General features: G+C 51.0%; 1 protein-coding gene across 5 annotated transcripts in view; it reads left to right on the top strand.

Moving 5' to 3' along the window:
- Positions 1-27,182, top strand: part of KCNIP1 (potassium voltage-gated channel interacting protein 1) — a 396,292-nt gene that overhangs the window by 275,687 nt on the left and 93,423 nt on the right. Inside the window, exon 1 of one of the 5 annotated variants that reach the window (XM_070476847.1) lies at positions 5,785-5,875. The exons of the other annotated variants lie outside the window; for them this stretch is intronic. The gene's annotated coding sequence lies outside the window, so the exon portion shown is untranslated. Of the gene's footprint in view, positions 1-5,784; positions 5,876-27,182 lie in introns of those variants that run through there. 5 annotated transcript variants of the gene reach the window in all.

Raw genomic sequence — 27,182 nt, 5'->3', positions numbered from 1 at the left:
CGTGAGCCCAGCTCCTGGGCCCCCTGCCCCCACCAGGCACAGCTTCTCTCTGCCTGGGTGCCCTCTTCCAGCCAGCAGCCCTCCTGGCAAGGGCAAGGTGTCGCATGCAAACGTCTCCAGCGTGCTTACCTTCCTGAGCCCCCGTCTGTGGGAAACTGGCGCATCCTCGCCTCACCAAATGGCAGTGCCCGGCTGCCCTGTCTCTGTCGCCGGCCACCTGGGGCTGCTTCAGCGCAGTCCCGGCCCTGAATTCCCCAGGGGAGTGTAGACTCCACCGCACGTTCACAGACACCCCAGTCTCCAGGGGCTCAGGAAGCTCTCTCAAGGGCCTGATACCCAAGCTTCAGGCCAATGGCTGCAGATGTGTCTGCTGCTCAGGAGCCCCTGGAGAAGGAAGGGCAGGAAATGGGCACCCTCATCTCCGGGAAAAGTTCTCCTGGCTCCCCATCACTGGGCCGTGACCCAAGGGAGCACCCCTTCATCGAGGGGAAGAGAACAATCAAAAGCGCGCTTCCTCCTGCAAATTCCCTTCCCCGTCTCCTTGAGAATGTCTGACCTCTTGTACACTGAATTACTGGCTTGGGATGATGGTCACGAAAGCCATCCCACTTTCTCGGCAAGTCTAACATGCATCCAACAACTGTATTTATTTGCTCCATTTATTCAGCTAGGGTTACTTCCTAGCCGTTGCCCCAGATTGTAAGCTCTAGCCAAAATCCCTGGCAGCAGGATGCCTCCGTCCGCCTTGTGTTACAATGATTACAGGAGGTGAGAAGCGCTTGAAAGGCAGGAAAACAATATAAAGTGGTAAAGCATGACTGGGATGGGAACTGAGCGGCAGCGCTGTTGGACCCAGTGATCAGGCCTCACTGCGGAGCCATGGGGCCACGAATGGGGCGCGAGCATCACAGACCTGGGGGGGCTTAGGCAGAGCCCCAAGGCGGGGACCACATCACTGGGCATAACCAAACGGAAGAGGCCCCAAGTGCAGTGAGCGGTGGGGTGAGTGGCGTGGGATAAGGCCGGGGAGAAGACGGGACCTTGCCCTGTGAAAACCCCTCCTAGGTCTGAGAAACTCTGCCATCTAATGAGGGGAGGCATGGTCCACCTCCCTATGGAGACGCCTGGAAAACAGACACACTTTCCCAGCCTCCCTTGCAGCGAAGGTGTGAGCACATGTCCTCAGCCCAGTGGGCTGGGAGCCCAAGACAGACAGGCGGCCTTCCGAGGAGAAGGTGACCTGCTGGCTGCAGCCAGCGTCCTGAAGGGAAGTCAATGTGGGCTGGGATCCTGGCTGTCCCCACTCCTCTGTGGGGTGTGTGTGCACGTGTGTGTGTGTGTGAGTGTGTGTGAGTGTGTGTGTGTGAGAGAGTGTGTGAGTGTGTCTTTGTGTGTGTGTGAGTGTGTGAGTGTGTGAGTGTGTGTGTGGACTTTGTGGGGAAGACAGGAACAGGACTCCAGACTCCAGCATAGCCCACTCCCTGTTTGTAAGTGGCTCTCAATGCTCCTGTGACCAAGCTGGTAATGGCCCTGACCAATATGAGAAAAAAGATATTAGATAATGGAGAATATCTGTGTCTGCAGGTCCAGCTCCCTGGCTCCCAGGGCTGGTCATGAACCCCTTCCCGCCTCAGCAGCCCGAGGCTTGAGCTGAGCCCCTCCGACCCATTCCCTGCACCCATGAACCACCCGGGACGGGAGCCTCAGGGCAGACACGCTGGGTCACGGGCCCCCCGAACAGGGAGCTGGCGCTGCTTCTCCAGCGCCTTCAAGCAGATTTCTTCTGCCCCTTAGCAAACCCCCTGCATTCCCCACTGGGACCAGCACCCAGCTGGCCTGACCCACGCCAGCCTGGGCTGCCCCCCTCCACCCCCAGGGAGTTCGCTATTGCTTCTCATGATGCCAAGCTGTGCCGGGAAAGGACTGAGATCCCTGCGAGTCCCAGAAAAATCACAAAACCCCAGGGCCTCCTGCCGCTGCACAAGAGCCTGGCGGACCCATGGGCCCAGTGCCCAAGCCTGAGGGCAGCTCCTAGCCCTCCGATAGCCAACAAAGCGTGGGCTACTTTGATTTGACTTGAAGACAGTGCTTGGGGGTCTGTTTTGAACCAGTCTGTGGTGTTTAGCCCTCCCTGAGTGAGGCCCCCAAAAAGCTGAGGCTTATTTGGGCTGAGGAGGGAGCCCCCTGCTCCTGCTCTCAACCCCACCCAGCACCAAGGCTCAGATGGGGACAGGCTCCTGCCTGGAGGGATGGGCTGGAGAGGAGAGGGGCTGGGGGCTCCCCTGGATTCTAGAGCCCGAGACCCCAAGGAAACGGCTCAGCATCGTGAGGATGGTGGGTGTCCTCTCTCTCCAGAAAATATCAGAGCTTTTAATGAAACGTCTTCATCCCGGAAGCCAGGACCAGTCTCACCTGCCAGGCGGATTCAGGCCTGGCCCACCCTTCCTTCCTCCCCGCTTTGTGGAGAAGCACGTGGGGACTTTGCGCAATCACTCCCCACCCTACCATACACACACACACACACACACATGCATGTACATACACACACACACACAGATGGCATTCGAAAATGAGACTGCGGCCAAAAGGGCCTCCCCAGGGCTTTTGGCCTGGACAGTGAACTGTCGGCCCAGCAATTCCCCAGGCAGCCCACGGATCATGCCCCAGGCGGCCAAACCTCCCACCCTCCTCAGACACACACACTGAGATCCCTGCATCCCCCAGAGCAGCGGCCCCCGACCTTTTGGGCACCAGGGACCAGTTTTGTGGAAGGCAATTTTTCCATGGCCCAGGGCAGGCATGGTTTCAGGATAATTCAAGTGTGTTACGTTTGTTGATCCCACAGCAGGCGGAGCTCAGGCTGCAGTGGGCGTGGTGGGGAGAAGCTGTAAATACAGATGAAGCTTTGCTCGGCTGCCACTCACCTCCTGCTCTGCTGCCCAGTTCCTAACAGTCCACAGACCAGGACCGGATTGGGGGCCGCTGACCTAGAGGTCAGACAAACCACCCCGGGCTCCGGCGAGCCTGTATTCAAGCCAGGGCCTTTCATCCTCATAGCAGCACATGCCTATCAGAAGCCCCATTATTGCAAGTGGGGAAACTGAGGCTCAGAGAGGCATTAGAGCTAGAATTTCAACTTCAGTCTCTCTGACTTTGAAGGTTTTGGATTTGCTTTCTCCCCACGAGACCCTGTGAGGAAATTGCCAGGAACACTTGGGCGGTGAGGCAGGGGGGAATATCAATAACACAATTAATACAGAAGAAGGTGCTTATTTCTTCATAACTGTCATGAAAAGCAACATGGGGTATTTTCCATACACAGGATCTGGGCTCTAAAGGCATGATTTAATGATCTCACTCCAGGTCTGGTGGTCCTGCTAAGACACCCATCAACACATGAATATTTACACACACACAGTGCCGCAGTGGATATGTTTCTGGTAATGTAGTTTCTTGGAGGAGCTCAAGGTTAATTGGCAGCATTCATGTCTGGGGTTCCTGAGTAGCACAGCTTTGGCCCCCAGCCCCCTGGCGGGGAGGTCTGGCCATGCACTGAGGGGTCAGATGGAAAATCTGCCCGTGTCCTTCCAGCCTCCCTGCAGCCTGCAGCCTGCAGCCTGTGGCGCAAAGGCAGCTCTGGACTGGAGCCCACGTGGCGCTTCCACAGGCACACCCGCGCCCCCGGCCCCCGCTGAGAACTGCTGTCCATCCTTCAGGCCCCAGGCTCACTCCCGAACGCGAAATCACTGTGTCCCTCCTTCCCATCCCCTCCCACCTCCTGCGTCTATGGATTTGCTGTTCAGAAAACATCTGTTCCCTCCTTCACCCCTGACATAAGCATCGATCTCCTGCTGGCCCAGCTGCTTAAACTCACTGCCCTGGGAAGCAGACACTCCTTCCTGAGACAGCACAGGTCTGAGGCAGGCCTGGGAGTTCTGACGAGGGGAGTCATGGGGTGAGGGTAAGGGGGGCTTGTCCACACAGACACCTCCTGACTAAGGTCTGAGGTCAGGGCCAGAAGGAAAGAGATCAGAGGGTCAAGGCCGAAACTCAGGGGTCCAGGGGGAGCCTGCCCCTCCCTGAGAGGAGGCCTGGACAGCCAAGTCTCCACCCCATCAGTCAGAGACCCTCTGCCTGATGTTGGCAGGAGTGAGGAAGGGCCTCAGGCAGCCGGGGGAGCCCCTGCAGCTGCGAAGCCCCTGCGGCCCAGAGGAGGCAACCAGATGCCTCGATCCCGCTACTCTCTCCCTGCGTCCGCCCAGCAGCCCTGCCTCTCCCAGCGCTCAGGATGTCAGGCTCCCCCATGGGGCTGCCTCAGTGTCCGGGGATGCCTCAGCGTCGAAGGCGGCCGCACTCAGTACCCTCCACAGCCACACCCCAGCACGGGCGCACCTCGTAGGGACACCAGATGCACCCCCAAATATATCTGTGCAATGAATCAAACCTGAACCTAAGAAAGGGAAGCCAGATAGGCCAGATTCCCCATAAGCAGTGTTATGGGAGGAAATTATCCCCTTCCCCACTGGTTCTAAGGTGAGGACTTGGACTCATCAGTCTGTCTGTCTGCCTGTCTGTCTGGCTGTCTGAATGGGGCTGGTGCTGAGGAGGGGGAGGCAGGCGTGGGCTGAGCAGACCCTCCCCAGGCTGCTAAGTGTGCTGGGGACACTTGACCCACTTCCTGGGCCAGTCTGGGCCTGTGGAAGGTAGGGAGGGAGGCAAAGTCAGGGGAAAGCTGGCTCTTCTAGTGAAGAACAGGAGTGAGTGTGATGTGATCAGTAGGCAGTCTCTGGCCATTCTGAGGGTAGATGCCAGCTCTGGGGACCCAGAGGTGATCCAGGCACAGACCCTCCCTCAGGAAACCCAGTGCACCCTCAGGAAATGAGACTAAAGCTAGAACCTGCCACGTAGTAAGGATCAGGAAGTATTTTCTTAGTGCCACATGGGTGGATGAGACAGATACTGATAATTCAGTGTGCTGAACACTGTGACTCACTCAACATAAGATTATTGTTCCTACAATGTGCTGGTGAATGAATGCAAGAAATGAACCAGGCATATGGTCTCAATTGCCTCTACTCAAGGTGGGCCAGAGGACCAGGGAAGACTTTGCAAAGGAGGGGACATTTGGGCTGGGTCTTACGGATGGATAGGATTTCACCCGATGCACAAGGGGAGGAAATCATCCCAGCAGAGGGGCAGCAAGTGCCAAGGCAGAAAGGCAAGAAGATCCTGGCCCATCTGGGGAGTCCGGAGTGGAGCTGTACGACTGGAATGTGGAGGGGTGTGTGGGGATTCGGGGGAGCCACTGTGAATCTTGAAACAAGGGAGGGATGGAAAGCAAGGGAAAAGGACACTCTAATCAAACATAGTAAATATTTTCTCATAAAGCAGAAAAATAAATAGTTTTAAATTCCAAAAAGAAAGCAACCCTCTAGGCAGAGGGACCAGCCGAGGCACTGGATTGGGGGTGTGAATGGTCACAACACATTCACAAAACCGTGAGACCAGGCTGGGGAGTCTCCTGAGAGATGATTATACCTCAAGGGGACAGGCATGGCCTTGTGACCCAGAAGGCGATATCTGGGGAGGAGGGATAGAAGAAAGAAACAGACTGTGAGACTGTGTCTTAAAGATATAATTCTAGAACTCAGCATCACTCCCATTTCACAGGTCCAGAAACTGAGGCTCAGAGGGAGCCATTCTGACTGGTGTTGGGTCCAGATAATCACTTCTCCATGGATACCTCTTTCCCACATTCATACCAAATATAAGCAACTGAGAACAGCTTGAGTGTGGACAGTGAAGGGAGCATCGCCTTCGGAATTAAGAGTCAGGTTTACAGACTGTCAGTGACTTGCTGTGTGACCTTGCTCAGGTGATTCCCTCTCTGAGTTTCTGTTCCGTCTTCCATGAACAGTCAGCCCTGTGAAATCACGTCTTCAAGGCTGCCTGACATTGAGACAGCAGCTCCCGTCTGGAGCTCACTGGGTAGGCAGCTTCCTCATCTGTGAAACGGGCATTAGACTTCCTACCTCCCGGGGCAGCCATGAGGATGGAGGCAGAGGATGGAGGCGAGAGCCTCGGCGCCAAGCTTGGCCCACAGTAGATGCTCAGGAAACACGGAGGGAGTCCACATGTGTGGCCCCTGGGGGCCAGGAACGGCTTCAGCAATCCAGGGCAAGTCTGAGCCTTAGTGACTTGTCTCTCCTCTTCTCCATTTCAAAGACTTTTCATAAGCAGCTGGAGATCCAAAGAAAAGCTGTCCTAGATGGAATATATTTAAGGAAAAAAAACCAACAGATTTACCTTCCTGCACAGAAGGAGAGCCGTCTTCTCCACAGGGAGCCGCCAGGCTCCAAACTGCTGATTTACTTATTTTTCCTTCTTCATTAGGAGCCGAGGAAAAGGCTCTCTAGTATTCTGGCCTGGAGAATTCCATGGACCAGTCCATGGGGTTGCAAAGAGTTGGACACGACTGAGTGACTCTCACTTTCACTTTCAGTGGTGACAGCGCTTCTTGCATTGCCCTCAGACCCTGGGCGGGAGCTGGGACAGCCATGTGCACCCAGCCCCTCCTCCGGGGGCCTCTGGCCTCTTCCCCACCGTGAGGCCCTGGGGTGTTCCAGCTCAGCTGCTGACAGCCTGCCAGCTCACAGCCCCGGTCCTCACCAGGGAAAGCACAGCAGTGCACACTCCACTTAGTGGTGGCGAGGACGGGCCACGCCACACACCTGCCGCCTCCCGGAGACGCCCCAGAGCACGTGCCTCCCCGGCGGCCAGGACGGGCCGACAGCAGTCTGCCCTCTCAGCACCAGCCCCGCCTGCGGCCGAGGCTCTTCCTTCCTGTCCTCTGTCCTCCTGCCCATTTCTCTGCCCAGACTCGTCTGGGCCTGGGGGACAAGAGAACAAGCATCTGATCAAAGTTTAAAGTAAGGAGGGAAAGAAATACCCGGGGCGACAGGACAGGAAAGAGAAAAAGCCTTAGAAGAACACTGAGATCAGGCCGTGTCCAAGGCCTCCTGAATCATTAATTCTTCTTTGTCATTCTCTCTTCAAATCCTGTCTCTTTCAACCCAAGGAGGTCCCTTGCCAGGTCTCAGCCCGCCCATGGGGCTTCCTTGCAAGACTTTGCAGAGCACCTGTCCGCCCTGTGTGCATGTGGTCTCTTCTGGCACAGGTTGCTAACAGCTCTGCCACCCAACCTGGGGCATCTCTACACAGGCCCTGGGAAGGGAGGAGAAAGAACGCAGCTGTGCTGTGTGACCTTGGGCAAGCACCACCACCTCTCTGGGCTCCCTTACAGTCAGGGATGTGGGCAGTAAGTAAATGAAAGAAAGTAGCCAGCACAAACTAGTGTCATTACCCCTCCTTGATTCCTGAAATGTATTAACTTTAGGATGGACCAACTTCTGACTTTGCCTTCTCTCCAGGCCAGTGAGGGGAGATGCTTGATACAGTGGAGGAACCCTGACTTTGAGCCAAAGGAGCCTGGGTTGGAGTCCTAGCTCTGTACTTATCAGCGGCGTGACCTCAGGCAAGCAACCTGGCCTCTCTGAACCCCAGTTTCCACGTCCAAGTGAGGGAAAGTCGCTCAGTTGTGTCCGACTCTTTGTGACCCCATGGACCATAGCCCGCCAGGCCCCTCTGTCCATGGGATTCTCCAGGCAAGAATACTGGAGTGGGTAGCCATTCCCTTCTCCAGGGGATCTTCCCAACCCAGGGGTCAAACCCAGGTCTCCTGCACCGCAGGCTGTTTGCCCTCTCAGGCACCAGGGAAGCTCCTCAAAGCCTACAAATGGGAGCAGAGCTATGGCGAGGACTTAGTGGGACATCTGGGGAAAAGCACTTGGCACAGCACCGAGCACACAGTAGGCCAACCACAGGGTTCCCTGGCTCAGAGTTTGGTGTAGGGAACGTGAGTCCAGACTGAACCAGGAAGCGGCCTCCAGAAGAGGCCTTCTCCTCCACGGAGAAGAATTTTGTGAATCGCCAGGTCTGAGAGGATCATTCCCACTGTGGGCTCAGGCCACTGGCCTCCGCCGGGCAGATTCTCAGCGTCTCTCACTCTTTCAGGGGCCCGGCAGCCAGGAGCTGGGGGCTGGCGTGCAGCGCCACCTGGTGTCCAAAGGGGACGGGCCGGGGCGGACCGAGACCCGTGCCGCGCGGTGCCGGGAGCCAGGAGCAGCCTAGGGAAGGCGGGTCCTGGGGGGCGGGCAACACGCGGGGAGCAGGCCTCTTATTTAACGTGCAGATGACCAGCAAGGTAAGGAAAGTAAGTAGGCCATCCTGTTGTAAGAGCAAAGAAAAAATCAAGCAGGAAACAAACTGAAATTGCAGCTAGAGTGATCAGGACAGCCTGGCTGAGCACAACCTGAAGGCCGTTTGGGCGGATGTGCTGGTCTCTGGAGAACTTTCCTGGCAGAATAAACAGCCAGTGCCCAGCCAGGAATGTAGGGATGGGGACCCAAGGCGAGGATAGAGGCAAAGTGGCCAGGGAGGTGACAGGACAAAGGCGTGTGGCTTTTACTCAAACTGAGAAGGGAGCCGGTGGAGAGCTTGGAGTGAAACCCAAACAGCAGGTTAACGGCTGTGCTGTGCACGGACTGATGGACTGGCGTGGGGCTGAGGGCTCACAGCGAGAGGCGAGGAAGCGCCCGAGAGGCTTCTGCAAGGACCTCGCCGGAGGCGACCGCTGTGCCCACCATGGAGGCAGCGGTTAAGAGAGGGGGCCGGATCCTGGATGGACTGTGAACATGGAGCCAGATTTGCTGAGAAACCAGATGTGCGGGTGAGGCAGAGAAATCCAGACTGACTGCAGGGAGTTTCTTGGTCTAAGCAAATGGCAAGAGCGGGCAGCGTGGCTGAGCGGTCTAAGGTGCTGGGTGAAGGCCCATGGCAGGACGGAGGCACCATTAATCCAGTGGGTAAAGTCCGCATTGTGACTCATCACAACTATCAGGTGTGGACATGTTAAGCATGAGATGCATACACCTTTTATTTTGTATTATGTACATATATATTTAATAAGAGAAGAGTAACATCTCATAGCATTCCCAGACATCACTGTTAGGAACTGCAGCTTCAGGCTAGCTATCATTAGCCACAAACCAGACTGCCAGGATACTTGTCTTGAAATTCCAGTTCTGTAGGTAATATGCTGTGTGGCTGTGGGCAGATCACCTTACCGCTCTGGGCTCATTTTCCCTCCATTTCTAAATGGGGTAGGAGGAATTATTAAAGTAGAGGTCTCAAGACTCCCTTTCAGTTCTCAGTCTCTTTGATGTCTTAAATATCACCTCTTCAAAGACCTTCCACCACCACCCCCCAACCTCTGTCGGCAGGGTCTTTGTTTTCATCCTGGCTGGCTGTGTCTCCCCACACTCTAAGCTTCAAGGAGGCAGGTACAGTTTCCACGTTGTTCCAGTTTTTGTCTCCAGTTGAGACAAGGATCTTCTCAAAGGTCTTTGCTCAGTTCTGAGGTGCAAGTGGGAGCGACTAAAGGATTTTGAGTAGACATTTTCCAGGCTTAAATTTACATAATTTATAAGGCAATCTGGTTTGGATTTATAAAGAAAGGATCACTGGGTTGCAGTGATGAGACTGGGTGGGGGAGGCAGAAAGGCTGGCTGGAGGCCACTGTGGCCCCCAGGCACCGGGAGATGGGGCCCCAGACGCAGGCTATGGGGGAGCAGGTGGAGAGGGCGAGAAGGGACCGTCTCTGGTCTGTTTGGAAGGTGGAACCGGCAGGAGACGCTGCTGGACTGGATGTGGTGTGAGAGAGATCGGGGTCAAGCAAGTCCCCAAAAGTGGTGTCCAGGTGCCTGGGAGAAGAGTTTCATTAAATGTCCCAGGGAGACATAGGGCGAGTTTGGAGGGAAATTTCAAGGGTCTTGTTTAAATCTGAGGGTTCTGTTATTAGACATCGAAGTGGAAATGTGAAGAAAGCAACTAGAAGCAGGAGTCTGGCATTCAGGAGGGAGCCAGGCTGGAAATGGAAATTGTGGATCACTGTGCGTAGAGGTGGTGTGTAGAGGTATGGTGCTGGAGGAGGCCACCCAGGAAGTCCCCTGGGCCCTGGAGGCCTGCCTGTCACCATGTGGAGGCGGGAAGGACACACAGGGACAAGGGAGGCAGAAAGCAGAGAACAGGCCACCTGCTCCAAGGGGCAGAGCTCCAACCACAGTGCCTTGCCTACAGAAGCCCGAGCCCTTGGAACCGGGGCAAGCTCTCTGGGACTGCTCTCTGGGCCAGCACCACTGACTCATGCACAAGGAGAGTACTGACTGATGGCCTTCTGCATGCAGAGACCACATCCGTGGCTCAGCCAGCATGACACCTCCTGATCCCAGGCCTCTAAGGTATTTCCCCTCCAGTACCTCTCCTTGTTGATACAGGACAAGATGAGGGACCAAGGAGGTGGAGAGGCCCACCGTCACCTAGCAAGCTTGTGGTAGGTAACTCAAGAACAGAGGCCATTTTGTTGTTGTTTTTGTTGTTGTTTGGCCTGTGGGGTCTTACTTTTCCAAGCAGGGATTGATCAGAGCCTCCTACATTGGAAGCACATAGTCTTTTTTTTTTTTAATTGGAAGATAATTGCTTTCCAGTGCTGGTTTCTGCCATATATCAAAATAAATCAGCTGGAGGTATACATAATGGACCTCCCTCCTGAACTCCCTCCACCTCCTACTCTGTCCCATCCCTGTAGGTTGTCATAGAGCACCAGATGTGAGCTCTCTGGAGTGCAGAGTCTTAACCACTGGACCACCAGGGAATCCCTAGAGGATGGCTTTTAGGGGACAAGAGGAGGGAGAGAAAGCGAGTGCCTCCTGTAAGCACCTCCTGCATTCCTAGTGCTTCCCCCCCCCCCCCAACAATAGTGCCCGCCCCAGGGCAGGTCCTCTCATCCCCACTTCACAGATGGGTATGTGGAGGATCAGAGATGTGAAATAACCTGCTCAAGGGCATGGCTTGTAGTGGCAGAGCCAGACCCGCAAACCAGGCTGTCTGCATGCAAAACCCACCCCCAATCCATCCACACCACCAACAGAACAATGGGTAGGATCCACTACAGAAAAACACAAATGCATTCAAAACAGAAAACCTATCAGCAACATTTTTAAATTAACATTGTCTCTAGGACCACAGCATCTACAGTAGATTAAAATAAAGATATATACACATATTAGGTCTATCCTGTGTATGGGTACCTAGGGGGAATACGGATTCTTGATCCTTTCCAGCTCCTCCCTGGCCCCTGAGAGTCCTCTAGGCCAGGATCTGCCGGATCAGACATCGCTTTACCACCCCTGTTCCCTCTTGTCCTCAGACTCTAACTGCCAGGCAAGGCTTTCTCCTTAGGAAGCTGCCACTCCCATCTCTGCCCTGAATTATTGCAGGAGCCTCGCCAGTGGTCTCTCCGATTCTGCCCCTGCCTCCTCACTGTCCTTTGCCTCATCCATTCATTGCCAGCAGACAAAGAGATACTGTGAACAATAAACCAGACTACATCCCTCCTGTGCTCAGCACTCCTCCCGTGCTTTCCATCTCACTCAAAGAGCACACGCCCAGCCCCACCTCGGTTGGCGCCTCTGTCCCCACCTCCCTCCCTCACTGCCCCAGCACTCCAGCCTCCTGGCTGGTCCACAGGCGTGGTGCCTGTGCTCCTGCCTCAGGGCCTTGGGTCCTGCTGTGCACTCTGCCTGGAGCACTCTCCACACACCCACAGGTTCAGGCTCTCCGCCTTCTGCTCAAACGTCCCCTGAGGGAGACTGTCCTGACCTCCCCCAGGTCCAGCACCCAGCACCCCTCCTCTCTCCTTCTGTGCTTTCTGGTTTCTCCTTGATACTTTCACTGTTTGTCACATTACACATTGTAGTTGTTTACATGTTATAATCCTTTGACCACCTGATGCGGAAAGCTGACTCATTGGAAAAGACCCTGATGCTGGGAAAGATTGAAGGCAAAAGAAGCAGAGGGCGGCAGAGGGTGAGATGGTTGAGCAGCATCACCAACTCAGTGAACATGAGTTTGAGCAAACTCGGGGACAGGGTGAAGGCCAGGGAAGCCTGGCGTGCTGCAGTCTGTGGGGTCGCAGGGTCAGACACGACTTAGCGACTGGACAGCAGCTTGTTGGTTTCCTCTCTCCCTTTATCCCTACTTAAGTGTAAGCTCCGTGCGGATCATCTGTTCTGTTCACTGCTGCTTCCCCCACCCCGAGAATGGTGATGGGCCCAGAGAAGGTATTCAGAAAATATTTGTTGAATAAACAAATGTCAGATAAAATGGACCAGGCCTCCAGGAGAAGAATTTGTCTATTCTCTCTTGTCTCTGTTCAGCTCAAACCAGGGGGAAGCGAGAGGTGCCAGGGAATGAAGGGAAGTGGGCCCTGCGGTGGAGTGAGTGCTCAGAAACCTCCACGACCTAGATTTTAGGCAGGAGTTGAGATGGCTTATAGAGGCAGGTTTACAGTCTGCGCTTCAGAGGACAGTGTCTGTTTCCTTAACCCAGGCGCCGGGGCCCTGGGGGAGCCCGACCCGCTTCAGATTCCCGCAGCCATCTGCGGACATGCTGTGGACCGTTACCGCCCTCGGTCCACGGTTTTGAGCTCTACCCCGTGCCAGGCTGGTGCTAGCGCTCCACCTATATCCGTCCCTGGACTCCCGTCAGGCACCTCTCTATGGCCTGGAGCATCCCCAGTTCCTGATGAGAAGAGTGGGCCTTAAAAATACCAAGCAACTTGCTAAGGTCACACATGTATTGTTTAAGGTCTTAACAGCTATGAAATGGAAATTATACTTGCTGGATTTGGGATATAGGTTGGGATCTATCCCTCTCCCTCCCCCTCCCCTCTCCCTCCCCTCTCCCTCCCCCTCCCCCTCTAACCCCGCCCCTCTCCAGTCTGTCTGGTTCCTCCTCTCCTGGTCGCGAGCAGCCCCGTGGGCAGCTCTTGGGGGCAGCAAGCCCCACATAAAGCGGTCTCTTCCTTTTGCTCCTAACAAGTCGTGCGGCCCTTCTCAACACGACGACAGGACGGTGGGAGCAGTGGACACTGAAGAAGCCTCCGCAGCTCCCTCTGGCTGGGGCTGCTTCCTGCGCGCCGCGCGGGGAGGAGACTTTCATCAGTTCCAGGCGTGACCAGGAGAGGGCGGCAGCAGCCCGAGGAAGGCCCGGGGCCCGGCTGCCGCAGCAAGAGCGCGGGCGACCTCACCTTGGGAGTTGTTTACCCTGGAGAGCAAGGTCCACTCCCTGGGGTCCCACGACTTGCTTCACCTGGCGCAACCCACCTTTTATTCCTTCACAAGTTTCCACAGGAAACTGTTACTGTATTTGACTAAAGGCTGCCCAGCTGCTATTATACTCCTACTGTTGCTGCTGCTGCTAACTCACGTCCGTCGTGTCCGACTCTGTGCGACCCCATAGACGGCAGCCCACCAGGCTCCTACCCCTGGGATTCTCCAGGCAGGAACACTGGAGTGGGTTGCTATATCCGTTTCCAGTGCATGAAAGTGAAAAGTGAAAGTGAAGTCGCTCAGTTCTACCCAGATCTTCGCAACCTCATGGACTGTAGCCTACCAGGCTCCTCCGTCCATGGGATTTCCCAGGGAAGAGTACTGGAGTGGGTTGCCAGTTACTAGTTAATAATTTCAATAATGATAATGATTAATATTATATAATGATAAGGCTCTAGTTACCTGATCTTTAGATTTTCTTCTGGACTAACAGTCAATTCTGTTTGTACTTCAGCAACTTGTAAAATACAAACAAACAAAAACACTCATCTCTGTTGGATATTTAAGAAAAACAAATACTCCTCCAGAAGTCAGTGTTTCAGGGATAGACCTTGGAGCCAAGCTTATTGGGGGTTGAATCCTGCATCCGCTATTAACTATGTGACCTTGACAAATTACATCATGTCTCTAAACTCACTTTTCTCATTAATAAAACAAATCAGACTCATAAGATCATTGTGAGAAGTAATACAGCTGAGGTAATACAGGTGGACATATAATACCCAGGCTCAGTAATTCCCCAACCATCTGTGGTCGTGATAACTTCAGCTCCATGTTTCCATGGTCCACTCTCACCTATGGAGCCTTCTCGTCCTCCCATCTCCCTGGCCTTTCTAATTCAGTAGTCATGTGTGGTCCACCTGATATACCCCATGGACTGTCCATGTCCATGAAATTCTCCAGGCAAGAATCCTGGAGTGGGTAGCCATTCCCTTCTCCAGGGGATCTTCCCAACCCAGAGATCAAATCCAGGTCTCTTGCATTGCAGGCAGATTCTTTACCATCTGAGCCACCAGGGAAGCCCCGTATACAGTTGTTCACAAGTCAGATCTCCTTTCTCCACCTCAGTGATTCAGTTGGACGAGGTTCAACTGCATGTGTTCAAGTTCCAAAATAACATAATGCTAAAGCATGAAGTTTTTCTCTCTTACACATTAAAGAAGGCAGGAGAAGATAGGTACATGGTTGGGGTGGCAGCTTCAAGGAATCATGAAGAACTCATGAAGAACATCATGAATCAGGCTCCTTCTATCTTCCTGTTCTGCCAACATCAATCTATGGATGTTACTTCATGGCCCAAAATGGCTGCACAAGCACCAGTCATCAGTTCTACAGATGACAGTGACAGTGGATTCCTGAGAGATTTAAAAAGTAGAATCAACAGAACTTTGTGATGAATTCAGAAGGACATGAGGACCAGGGAAATGCCAAGGGTGACTCCTGAGTGGCTGATATGAAAATTAGATATTTTTCCCATCTCCTGAGATAAGGACAGTGATCTGAAGGCCAGGAAGTGGTGGGCACTAGAGTTTCACAATGGATATTAGCATATCAACACTGTGAGAAAGCTTGCAGGGTAGAAACCTACCCAGCCTGGTAGGTTAGCAGGGTATGGAAAAGTCAACTAAATCTAGGGGAACTTGAGCCCATGGCTGCCATCTTGAATTTGTCTAATGGTTTAGGGTGTGTATCCCTGGATGATGGTGCTCCCAAACTGCAGGTCAATATCCAGAGCTGAGTTAAAATTAATCATGCCAAAGGAAAAACTGGCAGTGAAAGTCTTTGACTGGTGCCTCAGGCTTTGAGCGACAGATGCATATCTATTTTTCTACACACATACCAAGGATATAGACTGAGTGAGAAGTGGAGCATAACATCAGGGAGGATAAACAGTGTTTACTATTAATAAAATCTTAGTGTGTGCTAGGCATGTGCGGATATATTTGAGGAGAAGCCTGGTTGTTTAAAACTCTCAGCCCTCACCTGCCATTGCCTGAGATGCCAACAGACTTTGTAGTCTAGAGAGCTAATACCTTGGGAATATCCTGCAGGGGAAACAGTAAAAGGCAGCTTGGCACGGGATGAACAGAATGGACTCTTGCTTCCTTTGGATGCAGGAACTGGGGGCTGGGGGTGGGGAGCATCGTCTTTCAGGGAGAATCCAAACTCCACCCTGGAATTGCTACTTCCTTTTGGCTTGCAGCTGTGCAGAGGAGTCAACATTCGCTGAACCACAAGGCCCCTGGGTGCAAAAAAAGAATATATCGTGGTCTCCACTGTTCCCTTCCCCAAGGAACTGATCCAAACAGAGGCAAGTCCCCACCTCCCAGCTCAGAAGGCAGATCTCTTTTATTGCCTCCCAACATGTGCTCATGGAGGCCTGAGGGCATGGCCTCTCCATCGCCCTGGGTCCCCCCCAAGAGCTTCTTTCCAGACTCCATTCTGAGCCTCCGCACATTTCTCTGGGGCTGTTGACCTGGTCAAAGTTAAGGCATCAAGAGAAAATGTGGGCTTCCCTGTTTTTGCCCTGCTGTGGGGAAGGCCTTTTCAGGGCCGACACTCCCTCAACGTGAGAAGCTGCTCTGGGCCCCTCCAGGAGGCCGTGCTGGTCCCCAGGGAAGGTGTCTGTCATCCCGACTGTGTTCTCTCTTGCAGGTAAGTCAGGCTGGACCAGCGGGAGGGCTGTGTCAATGCACACTGGCGGTTTGGGAGCAAAAGCAGCCACAGTAAGACACGAGTCTTTCGTTGCATCTCGTTTCTCAGATAGGGTGGTTTCAATGTGCAGGCTTCTCCTGTCCCAAAGGAAACTTCTCTGGGTCTTGAAAGGGGATGCCAAAACTCGGGGTCACACCGAGGGCCCCTAACTTTGGTTGGGGGAGGCGTGGCTTTTGGTTGGAGGGGGCAGTGGCTTCTGGGTACCATAGGTACCGTAAGGCCTGTGCATGTGGCTTGCACTGGGCTGCCTGCTCCAAGCGAATATCTCCCCATGATCTATGACACTGGCTCTTAAGAGCTTCCTCTGGTGGCTTCCAGTGGCTGAGACCTACCGTCATGGTTTGGGAGGGTGCAGGGAACTTTGGGGGAACCTCATCAGTCCCACCTGGATGCTCTGAAAGACCCTCAACCTCGGTGGCATGAAGCCTCAGCCGTTTCCAGACTCCTGGGCATCCCACTAGCCATGTCTCCCATCCCTGGCTTTGCGTCTCTTCCTATCACTGTCTCCCACTCATCGCCTCATGTCAAAGTTGCAGCCAATGGGAGCAGTTCTTAGACTCCAGTCACTGCATGTGGGGGGGTGGCTGTGATGTGGAGGAAAGGCCAGGTTTCTAGCGACATTCGATTTGTGGCACTAAAATGCCAAAGGCTCCAGAGGCACCTGTGTGTGCAGCCTTAGGACTCGGCGGTTAGCACCCTCCCCCTCCGACCCCCTGTACCTTCTCCGCAGTTCCAGGCCCCGGGGTCCTGTTGTGGACAGTTCGTGTGCACAGGGCTATCTCTTGCCTAAAAGGGAGTTGGGGACAGTTTCTTCCATGTGTGAGAGGAATTCATTTTCTCTGGATTTTAAGGGGACAGGACGTGCCAGCGTTGTGCGAATCACTGTTCTCAGGATGCTTGAGAAAGAGGTGCCCCCCAAGGCTCGAGGATGGTTTCTCCCAGGGTGCTCTGGGGTGGCTCGTCCTGGCCTCCGTGTCTACTGGGAAGACGAGATGAAGGAAAGATGTGCGTGCGTCCACGCTCGGTTGCTGCAACCCCATGGACCGCAGCCCACCAGGCTCCTCTGTCCATGGGGTTCTCCAGACAAGAATACTGGAGTGGGCTGCCATGCCCTCCTCATCTAGGGGATCTTCCCAACCCAGGGATCAAACCCATGTCTCTTGTATCTCCTGCACTGGTAGTCGGGTTCTTTACCACAAGCACCACCTGGAAGGCCCAAAGGGAGAGACAGATGTCTTCAAACTTCCACTTGAAGAAAGTCATTCTGAGGTGGCAAACCCAGGATCTGGACTAGGTTCCTCTCTCTGAGAAGTAAATAAAGTTTCCCTCAGACCAGGCTGGTGTTCGGCCACCCATACACAGCCTGAACCTCAGTCACGAGCTTCGTTAGCTGGCAGGGGGTGTCTCCCCAGGAAACACCCCACACCCTCAGTGCTTTGCCCAGACTCTGAATCCTTGCGTCTGCTGGTGTGTTGGGGAGGCCTGGTCCCCTGGGTCTCAGCCAAGACTCAAGAGCAACACCATCCTCTTGGCGATGTTTTCGGCCTTTCAGTCAGCTTTGTCCTCTCAAAATAAAATTTATGGAATGTTTCTGTTCGTAAACTCCGTCCTCCCCAAGAAGGAGTCTTTCCCGGCATAAAGGAGGCCTTTGGGAAAAGAGCCCAGAAGCCTTCAGGGTTTGGGGGGGAGCAGCTGGGGTAACTGAAACATCCAGTGTCTCAGAGCAGGGGCCGGTGCCTTACAGCTGTTGCTGTCCTCGCGTACTTTTCCTAGCCCGAGGCCCTCGAGGGCCCTGAGTGCTTAAGTGCGCTTCGTTTATGGAGTGGGGAGCTGCCTGGGTCCTCCTGTGGTGCATGGCCTCAGTAGTTACCCTGAAGCAGTGGGATCTTAGTTTCCTGATCAGGATCGAATCCATATCCCTGGAAGGCGGATCCTTAACTACTGGGCCACCAGGGAAGTCTCGAGCTCATTTTTAAGCACTTTGAGAGTCTCTTTGAAAATAATGTGAGGTGAGTGGTTGACGTGGTGACCGTCAAGACTAAGTGAAAAGCCCTTGAGGACGATGGGAACAGCAGAGCAGGCGGCGCGGGAGGCGGGCAGGTGTTCTTCAGGCCCAGCCCAGCCCAGCCCGGTGCGCAGACCCACCCCAGCCTCTCCCTCCACCCCTGCTCGCTGCAGCCTGCCCAGATCCCTCCCGACCATGAAAGCGAAAGAGAAGTCGCTCAGTCGTGTCCAGCTCTTTGCAACCCCGTGGACTGTAGCCCGCCAGGCTCCTCTGTCCATGGGATTTCTCAGGCAGGAACACTGGAGTGGGTTGCCGTTTCCTTCTCCAGGGGATCTTCCCGACCCAGGGCTGGAACCCAGGTCTCCTGCACTGCGGGCAGACGCTTTGCTGACTGAGCCCCCAGGGAAGCCTGTCCATGAAGTTGGGGTCGATGTGCGGCCTCCTCTTGTCAAACGAGGACACCCCTGTAGGAGGTGACTCAGGTCCCCGGAGCGCGCTGCCGAGTCGGCCGCCAGCCCTCCGCTCCTCCGGCTGTGAGCAGCCTGCCCCCTCGGTCCTCACAGACCGCCGGCGGTGTCCCCAGTCCCCCTTGATCAGGTGGGTGAGCACAGGGCATGAAGCCATGGCCCAGACCACGGTCAGCAGCTGCAGAGGACCCCGGCTGACGACCGCCACTCCCCACGACTTCTTTCTAGACCGAAGTAGGGAAGGGTGTCAGGAGCCCAGGGGCTGCTCTCAAGAACAGATGGGCGAGAGGGTAAAAGGGAGGGGCCACATGTATTGAGCACCGACTGTGTGCACACAGTGCCAGGCATGTGACTCGTTGTTGCTGGTGTCATAGAGCTCCAAAGCCTACGGCAGCAGATGGAATACCAACCCCTTCCACTTGCCTGTCTCCCAAAGGCCACAGTCATTAAAGGGTCCCAGCTCACTGAATAAACCTGGGGGCCACAGGGGGCCTCCATCGGCCTCCAATACTGCTTTCCCAGTATCTTCATCAGAGTGATGGCTGAGACCCACAGCCAGGCATAAACGACAGGTGTGGAGGAGTTCCATAGGAAATTTCCTTCAAGTCCCAGCCCCCTCAATTTTCTTTTAACCTCATCTACTGTGTTTGCATCAAGCCCAGGAGAGTTGAGGGCTGAGGGTGGATCAGAGAGAAGCGAATTCAGATGCAGTGATTAAAATCAATATTCAACCAGAGCTCGCATCATCCCACTTCATCTTTAAACCCACAACCTTCTTGTAACTGGGATTACTATCTCCATTTTATTGGAGGAAATGGAGGTTCTGAGAGACCAAGTGAGTTACCCAGGGTCGGCCAGTGAAGAACTGATGAATCCAGGTGTGGGAGTGACGCTTTCCAAACGGGAGCTGTAGATACTACCTGATGGGACAAAAGGGGTTTGCCGCTGTAATTAAGTTTGGGACCTAAGATGGGGGGATTTTCCTGGATTATCCAGGTGGGCCCTAAATGTAATCACAGGGCCCTTTAAGCGGGAGGCAGGGACTTCCCTGGTGGTTCAGTGGTTAACATTTGTTTCTTCCACTGCAGGGGGCGGCGAGGGAGGTAGGTTCCATCCCTGGTAGGGGGTCAGCAAAGTGACTCAGTTATAGACATATATTCACAGACACAGAGAGCAGACCTGTGGTTGCTAAGGGGAAGGCGAAGAGGGGAGGGAGTTTGGGGTAAGTAGATGCAAACAATTACATTTAAAGTAGATAAACAACAAGGTCTTACTGTGTAACACGGGGAACCAAATCCAATCTCGTAGGATAAACCATAATGGAAAAGCCACAGTAGACTTTTGAGCAGGGGTTGAATGTGTTGATATCTGTGAGCATCTGTCTGGCTTTTCTGGGAAAGTGCACCCGAGTGGAGGAGTCCAGAGGCCAAGTCAAGACTTGCATCTGTTCAGAGCTGAGGGGAGAAGGGCCTGAACTGAACAACAGCAGGAGCAGGAGCACCTGTCTCTCAACCCAGACCACTGCTGGTTTCTGCCCGCCCGTGTCCCCAGCAGCCAGGCAGGTCCCAGAGTGAGCACTCAGGGGACAAGGGAGGGAGAGAAGAATTCAAGACCACTGAGGTTTGCAGCTGCCGGAAACTGAAGGGTTTGGGGAAGGCTTGGGGGCACCAGCAGAGGGCGCGGGCTGGCAGCCCAGGGTCCTATGGGCTCTTTTAGGTCCTGGCCTGCCCTTGCTCCGGGTCACAACCAGTTCAGCAAAGGACTCTGCAGCAATGGGGTGAAGCAGGGGCCCAGAGCTGAGGCAGGGCGACCCTCAGGCTCCAGGGGAACCCCAACCCTGCGCTTGGCCTTCAAGATGTTAATAGTTACAAAAGAAGAGGAGGGAGGTTGAAAATTAACAAAGTAGACAACATATTAGAGGGAAAAAAACAGAGTAAATCTCAAGAAAGTAAGGGAAAAAAGGAACTAATAAAGGTAACGGCAGAAATTAACTTTTGAAAATAAATAAGTAAAAGTGAAAGTCGCTCAGTCATATCCGACTCTTTGTGACTCCAGGCTTTGTGAATTCTCCAGGCCAAAAAACTGGAGTGGGCAGCCTTTCCCTTCTCCAGGGGATCTTCCCAACCCAGAGAGCGAACCCAGGTCTCCCACATTGCCAGTTCAGCCACAGGGAAGCCCAAACATACTGGAGTGAGTAGCCTATCCCTTCTCCAGGGGATCTTCCCGACCCAGGAATCAAACTGGGGTCTCCTGCATTGCAGGTGGATTCTTTACCAGCTGAGCTACCAGGGAAGCAAATGTAAATGTAAGTAAAATGCTAGATAAAGTTTTTGTAAGATTGATCCCCCCCACCTCCCGAAAAAAAAAAAAACAAAAACCAGAAAGCATAAACAAATTTTAGGGGAAAAAAAGGAAACATAAGACCTTTAAAGATTTAAGAGAACATTCTGAACAACCTTCTTGCAGTAATTAGAAAACCTGTAGAACACAGAAAAAATTTTATAAAAATGTAGACTTACCAAAACTGACTCAAATGATATTGAAAACTTATAGCCTCAGAGAAATTATCAGTTAATAAACACCTTTTTTCAACACAGACTTCAGACCCAGACACTTTACCAGTTGATTGTAATGAATATTCAAGGAATATTTTAAGAAGGAAGACTTCTCAACTCATTATCAAGCACACATAAGCTTGACATTGCCAAAGAAAGAGAAATTAAAATTTAATATTGCTCACGTAGATATATTAATAATAATTTTTTGTAAATCCTCAACAAAATACTAGCAAACTGACTCCAACAACATAAAGAAGCTGAGGTTACTCGGGAATGCAGGGTTGGCTTAAAGTCACTTCAAGCAACGTACATTAATAGAGTAAAGGACAAAAATCATGCGCTCATCAACACATGGGGATGAGGTAAAAGCGTTTGATAAAATCACCCATCTGTTATCTTTTTTAAAGAACGTGTGGGGTTTGTTCACTTATTTATGGCTCCCCCGGGCCTTCGTTGCGGGGGCTTTCTCTACGTGTGGCTCTCGGGTTCTGCGTCGCAGTGGCGTCTCTTGTTGCAGAGCAGGGGAGTGCATGCTGCGGCATGCAGACTTCGTGCTCCGCAGCATGTGGGATCTTCTCGGATCAGGGACCAAACCCGCGTCTCCTGCGCTGACAGGTGGACTCTTTACCACTGAGTCACCAGGGAAGCCCTGTCCGTTATCTTTTTAAACATAGCAAACCAGGATTGGAAAGAACTCTCTTAGCCTGGTAAAGGGTATTTGCAAAAGCATGCAGCGAGCACTAAACCCAAGAAAGAGTCATTGAAAACGCACCCTGTGAGGGCATTAGCATCACTTTTTAAAAAATGGTTTTGGAGACCCTAGCTAGCACAGGAAGGCAAAAGAAATCAATAAAATGTGTAAGAATCAGAAAAAAACTAATTTATGGGTGATACATTTGCATAGATTCAAATAATCTAAGATATATTGTTAAAATTCTTGTAGTCAATGATGTTTTGGGACAAAAATCAATGAAAAACAAACACCAAGAGCAAAAAGATAGAAACCTGCCCTTTAAAAAATGCCACTTAAAATAATATTAAATATCTAAAACATCTAGGAATAATCTCACAAAAGCTGTACAAGACATTTGTGGGGGGAATTAATAAAATTTTATTGATGGCATTAAGGAAGGTCTACATAGATGGGGGGCACGTCCCTGTAGCTGAAACGGTAGAGAATCTGCCTGCGATGCAGGAGACCAGGATTCGATCCATGGATCAGGGAGATCCTCTGGAGAAGGGAATGGCAATCCATTCCAGTATTCTTGCCTGGAAAATTCCATGGACAGAGGAGGCTGGCAGCCTACAGTGCGTGAGGTTGCAAAGTCGGACACAACTGAGTGACTAACAGACACACAGACATAGATGGGGAGAATGAGCCATGACTTCGGATTGGAAGACTTAACACAGTAAAGATGTCAGTTCACCCCAAAGTGGCCTATGATTCTGATGAAGATCTGATCAAAATTCTAGCATTTGGAGAACTTTAAGAACTACTCCCAAATGTTTATGGAAATTCAAATAATCAAGAATGACAGCAATACTTTTGAAAGAACATAATGAGAGGACTGATTCAACCAACTAGTAAGACTTATGATAAAGCAAGAATGGTGAGGAGAATGCAGTTGTACAGAGACAAACAGACCAATGGAAACAATCGCTCAGAAAATTACTCCCACAGACACAGAGAGCTGATACGTGACATGCAAATCTGTGGAGCAAACAACAGACTTTTAAATAGCTGTGCTGGGACGATTGGTAATCTATTGTGGATAAAAATTAAATTGAATTCCTACACGTGCTCAGTCACTTCAGTCATGTCCGACTCTGTGTGACCTTATGGACCATAGCCTGCCAGGCTTCTCAGTTCATAGGATTCTCCAGGCAAGGGTGCTAGAGTTGGTTGCCATGCCCTCCTCCAAGGGATCTTTCAACCCAGGGATCGAACCCCAGATCGCCTGCTTTACAGCCAGATTCTTTACTGCCGAGCCACCGGGGAAGCCTACTTCATACCCTGTATAAAAATCAGTACCAGGACGGGAGAGGGGTTTGGGGGAGAATGGGTACATGTATATGTATGGCTGAACCCCTTCACTCTTCACTTGAAATTACCACCAGCTATACAAAATAAAAAGCTTAATGTTTGGGGTAAAAATCAATACTGCGTATGGGACTTGCCTGGCGGTTGGGTGGTTAGGACTCCAAGCTTCGACTTCAGGGGGCACGGGCTCAATCCTGGGTCAGGGAAATAAGATCCCACATGCTACACGTCATGGCAAAAAAACAATAGTACTAGGTGAATTAAAAATCTAAATGTGAAAAAGAAAAATGATAAAACTTTCAGAAGACAATATAGGAGGATATATGTATGGCCTCAGGTTAGGAAAGAATTAGACTATAAAGAAAAGATGAATAAGTTTGATTTCATTCAAATTAAGAACTTTGCCCATCACAAGACACTTTGAAAGTGAAAGTATTAGTCGCTGAATCATGTCCTACTCTTTGCGACCCCATGGACTACCCCATGGAGGTAGCCTGCCAGGCTCCTCTGCCCCTGGAGTTCTCCAGGCAAGAATACTGAAGTGAGTTGTCATTCCCTTCTCCAGGGGATCTTCCCGACCCAGGGATTGAACCTGGGTCTCCCACATGGCAGGCAAATTCTTTACCATGTAGGCCACCAGGGAAGCAAAAATCACTTTAAAGAGGGTTAAAATATGAGCCATGGAGTGGAAGAAGTTATTTGCAGCACATATTTAATATAATTGATAGAAGACTAAGTATCCAGCATTAAGTTGAAGAAAGCAAACACTCTAACATTAAAAATAGGCAAAAGATAAAAAAAGTAATTTCACAGAAGAATTTTAAGGCTCACAATTCTATGCAAAGTTGCTTAACCTCATTAGTAATCAGAAAAGTGCATATGAAAACACAGAAGGATTTAGAGAACAAAATTATGGTTAACAGAGGGGGTGGGTAAGGGGGAGGGAGAGTTAAAGAATTGGGGATTGACATGTACACATTACTATATTTAAAAGTGGATATCTAACAAGGACCTAGTATATAGCACAGGGAAGACTACTCAATATTATACATGAAACTAGATGGGGAAATCATTTGAAAAAGAATAGATACATGTATACATAGAACTGAATCACTTTACTGTCACCTGAAACTAACACAATACTGTTAATCAATTATACTCCAACATAAAAAGTTTAAAAAAAAAAAAAACAAGTGCTTAGTCCTGTCCATTCAAGACCCCATGGACTATAGCCCACCATATTTCCCACTAAGCTATGATTGACTGGCAGAAGGAGCATATTTTAAAAGGAACCTTCTGAGTCCAAAGGAATTTCCAGTCTGGGGAGTTTTAGACCCAGTAATCAGGAGAAGGGTGAGTGAGAATTGGGCTTCCCAAGTGGCACAGTGATAAAGAATCCACCTGCCAATGCAGAAGACCCAAGAGACGTGGGTTCAATCTCTGGGTTGGGAAGATCCCCTGGAGGAGGAAATGGCAACCCACTCCAGTATTCTTGCCTAGAAAATTCCACAGACAGAGGAGCCTGGTAGGCCACAGTCCATGAGGTCTCAAAGAGTTGGATATAACTGAAGCCAGTGAGCAAATATATCTGAAGGGCAGAAGGGTTTGGGGCCTTTTTGGCTCCAAACCAAAAAGGTTTGAAGGGTATAACTAGTAAAAAATGTGGGAAGGATGCAATTCAAAGTCAAATTTGGATTGGATCATATAAAATCTTGTACTTACCCTGAGATTCTTGGAGATCCAGTTGTGTCAAGGGAAGGGAGGAGATTTCTAGAGTTTTTCTATACGTATGCCTGTGAGTTTTTCCTTCTCCAGCTACCCACAGACCTGGGTGCAGGCCAAAGAATGTTCAAACTACTGTATAATTGCACTCATTTCACATGCTAATAGGTTTATGTTCAAAATCCTTCAAGATAGGCTTCAGCAGTATGTGACCCAAGAACTTTCAGGTGTACAAGATGGATTTAGAAAAGGCAGAGGAACCAGAGACCAAATTGCCAACATTTATTGAATCATGGAAAAAAGCAAAAGAATTCCAGAAAAACATCTGCTTTATTGACTATGCTAAAGCCTTTGACTGTGTGGATCACAACAAACTCTAGAAAATTCTTAAAGAGATGGGAATACCAGACCAGCTTACTTGTCTCCTGAGAAACCTGTATTTAGGTCAAGGAGCAATAGTTAGAACCAAATATGGAACAATGGACTGATTCAAAATTGGAAATAGAGTAGACAAGGCTGTTTTGTGTCACCCTGAGTATTTTATTTATATGCAGAGTACATCATGCTAAGTGCTGGGCTGGATGAATCACAAGCTGGAATCAAGATTGCTAAGACAAACATCAACAATCTCAGATATGCAGATGATAGATACCATTCTAATGGTAGAAGTGAAGAGGAACTAAAGAGCTTCTTGATGAGTGTTTAAGGAGAGTGAAAAAGCTGGCTTAAAATTCAACATTCAAAAAACAAAAACATGGCATCTGTTGTCTGCATCACTTTATGACAAATAGAAGGGGAAGAAGTGGAAGCAGTAACAGATTTTATTTTCTTGGGCTCCAGAATCACTGCAGATGGTGACTACAGTCATGAAATTAAGACACTTGCTCCTTAGAAGGAAAGCTATGACACATCTAGACAGCATATTCAAAAGCATAGACATCATTTTGCTGACAAAGTTCTGTCTAGTCAAAGCTATGGTTTTTTCATTGTCATATATGGATGTGAGAGTTGGACCATGAAAAAGGCTGAGTACTGAAGAACTGATGCTTTCAAATTGTGGTGCTAGAGAAGACTCTTGAGAGTCCTTTGGACTGTAAGGAGATCAAACAATTCAATCCTAAAGGAAATCAGTCCTGAATGTTCATTGGAAGGACTGACGCTGAAGCAGAAGCTCCAATACTTTGGCCACCTGATGGAAGAACTGACTCACTGGAAAAGACCCTGATGCTGGGAAAGATTGAAGGCAGCAGGAAAAGGAGAGTGACAGAGGATGAGATAGTTAGATGGCATCATCAACTCAATGGACATGAATTTGAGCAAACTCTGGGAGTTAGTGAAGGATAGGGAAACCTGGCATGCTGCAGTCCATGGGGTCACAAAGAGTCTGACATGACTTAGTGACAGCAATAAACAAAGTCCATAGCATTAATCCAGCATGAACACCTAGTGCTTAGATCAGATTTTAGACCAACCCTATCTCCCTCAGAATATCCCCATCCATTTCCTTAACAAGTGCCACCTGGCTAATATTATAGGAATCTTGGAACTCTCACCATCTATAATCTTCTGTCTCCCTCCCACTGATTTTTTCTTTTTATCTCTCCTTCCTGAACATAATTTATTTTTTACTTTTAAATATTTGCTTCTGTTAAAAAAAAAAACAAAACAAAACAACAAATGAACGCCTGGGACAGATTTATAAAGAGCATTCCTGGAGAGGCGGGTGGATTAATTATTCAGCATCCTCTCCCTTTGTAACTATTTATTGTCTCATATGCATTTATATGGTACCTATCACGGCAGATTTCGCTCCTTGCTAGAGACATAATTTCCAGGGACTGAGTCCTTGTCTGAGATGCATAGATAGTATTGCAATACTATTTTATTTCTGACTGTAATGGCACGTGCCATTGTTGGGTAACTGTGTTCATGTTTTTAAATGTGAAAAATAATCAAATATAACTTGAAAGAGATTGTACAGTAATTCAAGGGGATATTAAACCACCAGGAAGTTAGCTGGCAAATAAATAGGCGTTTGTGGCTGTCAGGGTGAGCGATGGGGAAGCGGGCTGCTGTGGGGAAGCAGGAGAGAGGGCGGGAGACAAGCGAAAGGTAGAGCTGCTGTCCCTGGGAGTGTGTTGGGAGGGATCAAGAGGAGAGGACCTGGAACCGCTGAAGTGGCCAGGTGCAGAGGAAAGGGAGCATTGCCCGCTCAGGATGGAACCAGGGGGCTGGGATGGAGAAGCCGGCAGGCATCCACATTTGCTTGTCTCAGTGACATTCGCTGTCAGACTCGAGGGGACGTGCTGGGGCGAGTGAAAGTGAAAGCCACTCAGTCATGTCCTACTCTTTGTGACCCCATGGGCTACACAGTGCATGGAACTC

This window comes from Odocoileus virginianus, chromosome 14 (assembly GCF_023699985.2).
Source record: "Odocoileus virginianus isolate 20LAN1187 ecotype Illinois chromosome 14, Ovbor_1.2, whole genome shotgun sequence".
In the NCBI taxonomy this organism is placed as follows: domain Eukaryota; kingdom Metazoa; phylum Chordata; class Mammalia; order Artiodactyla; family Cervidae; genus Odocoileus; species Odocoileus virginianus.
Note: the sequence above shows the minus strand (reverse complement) of the source record. Positions and strands in the feature narration are given on the sequence as shown.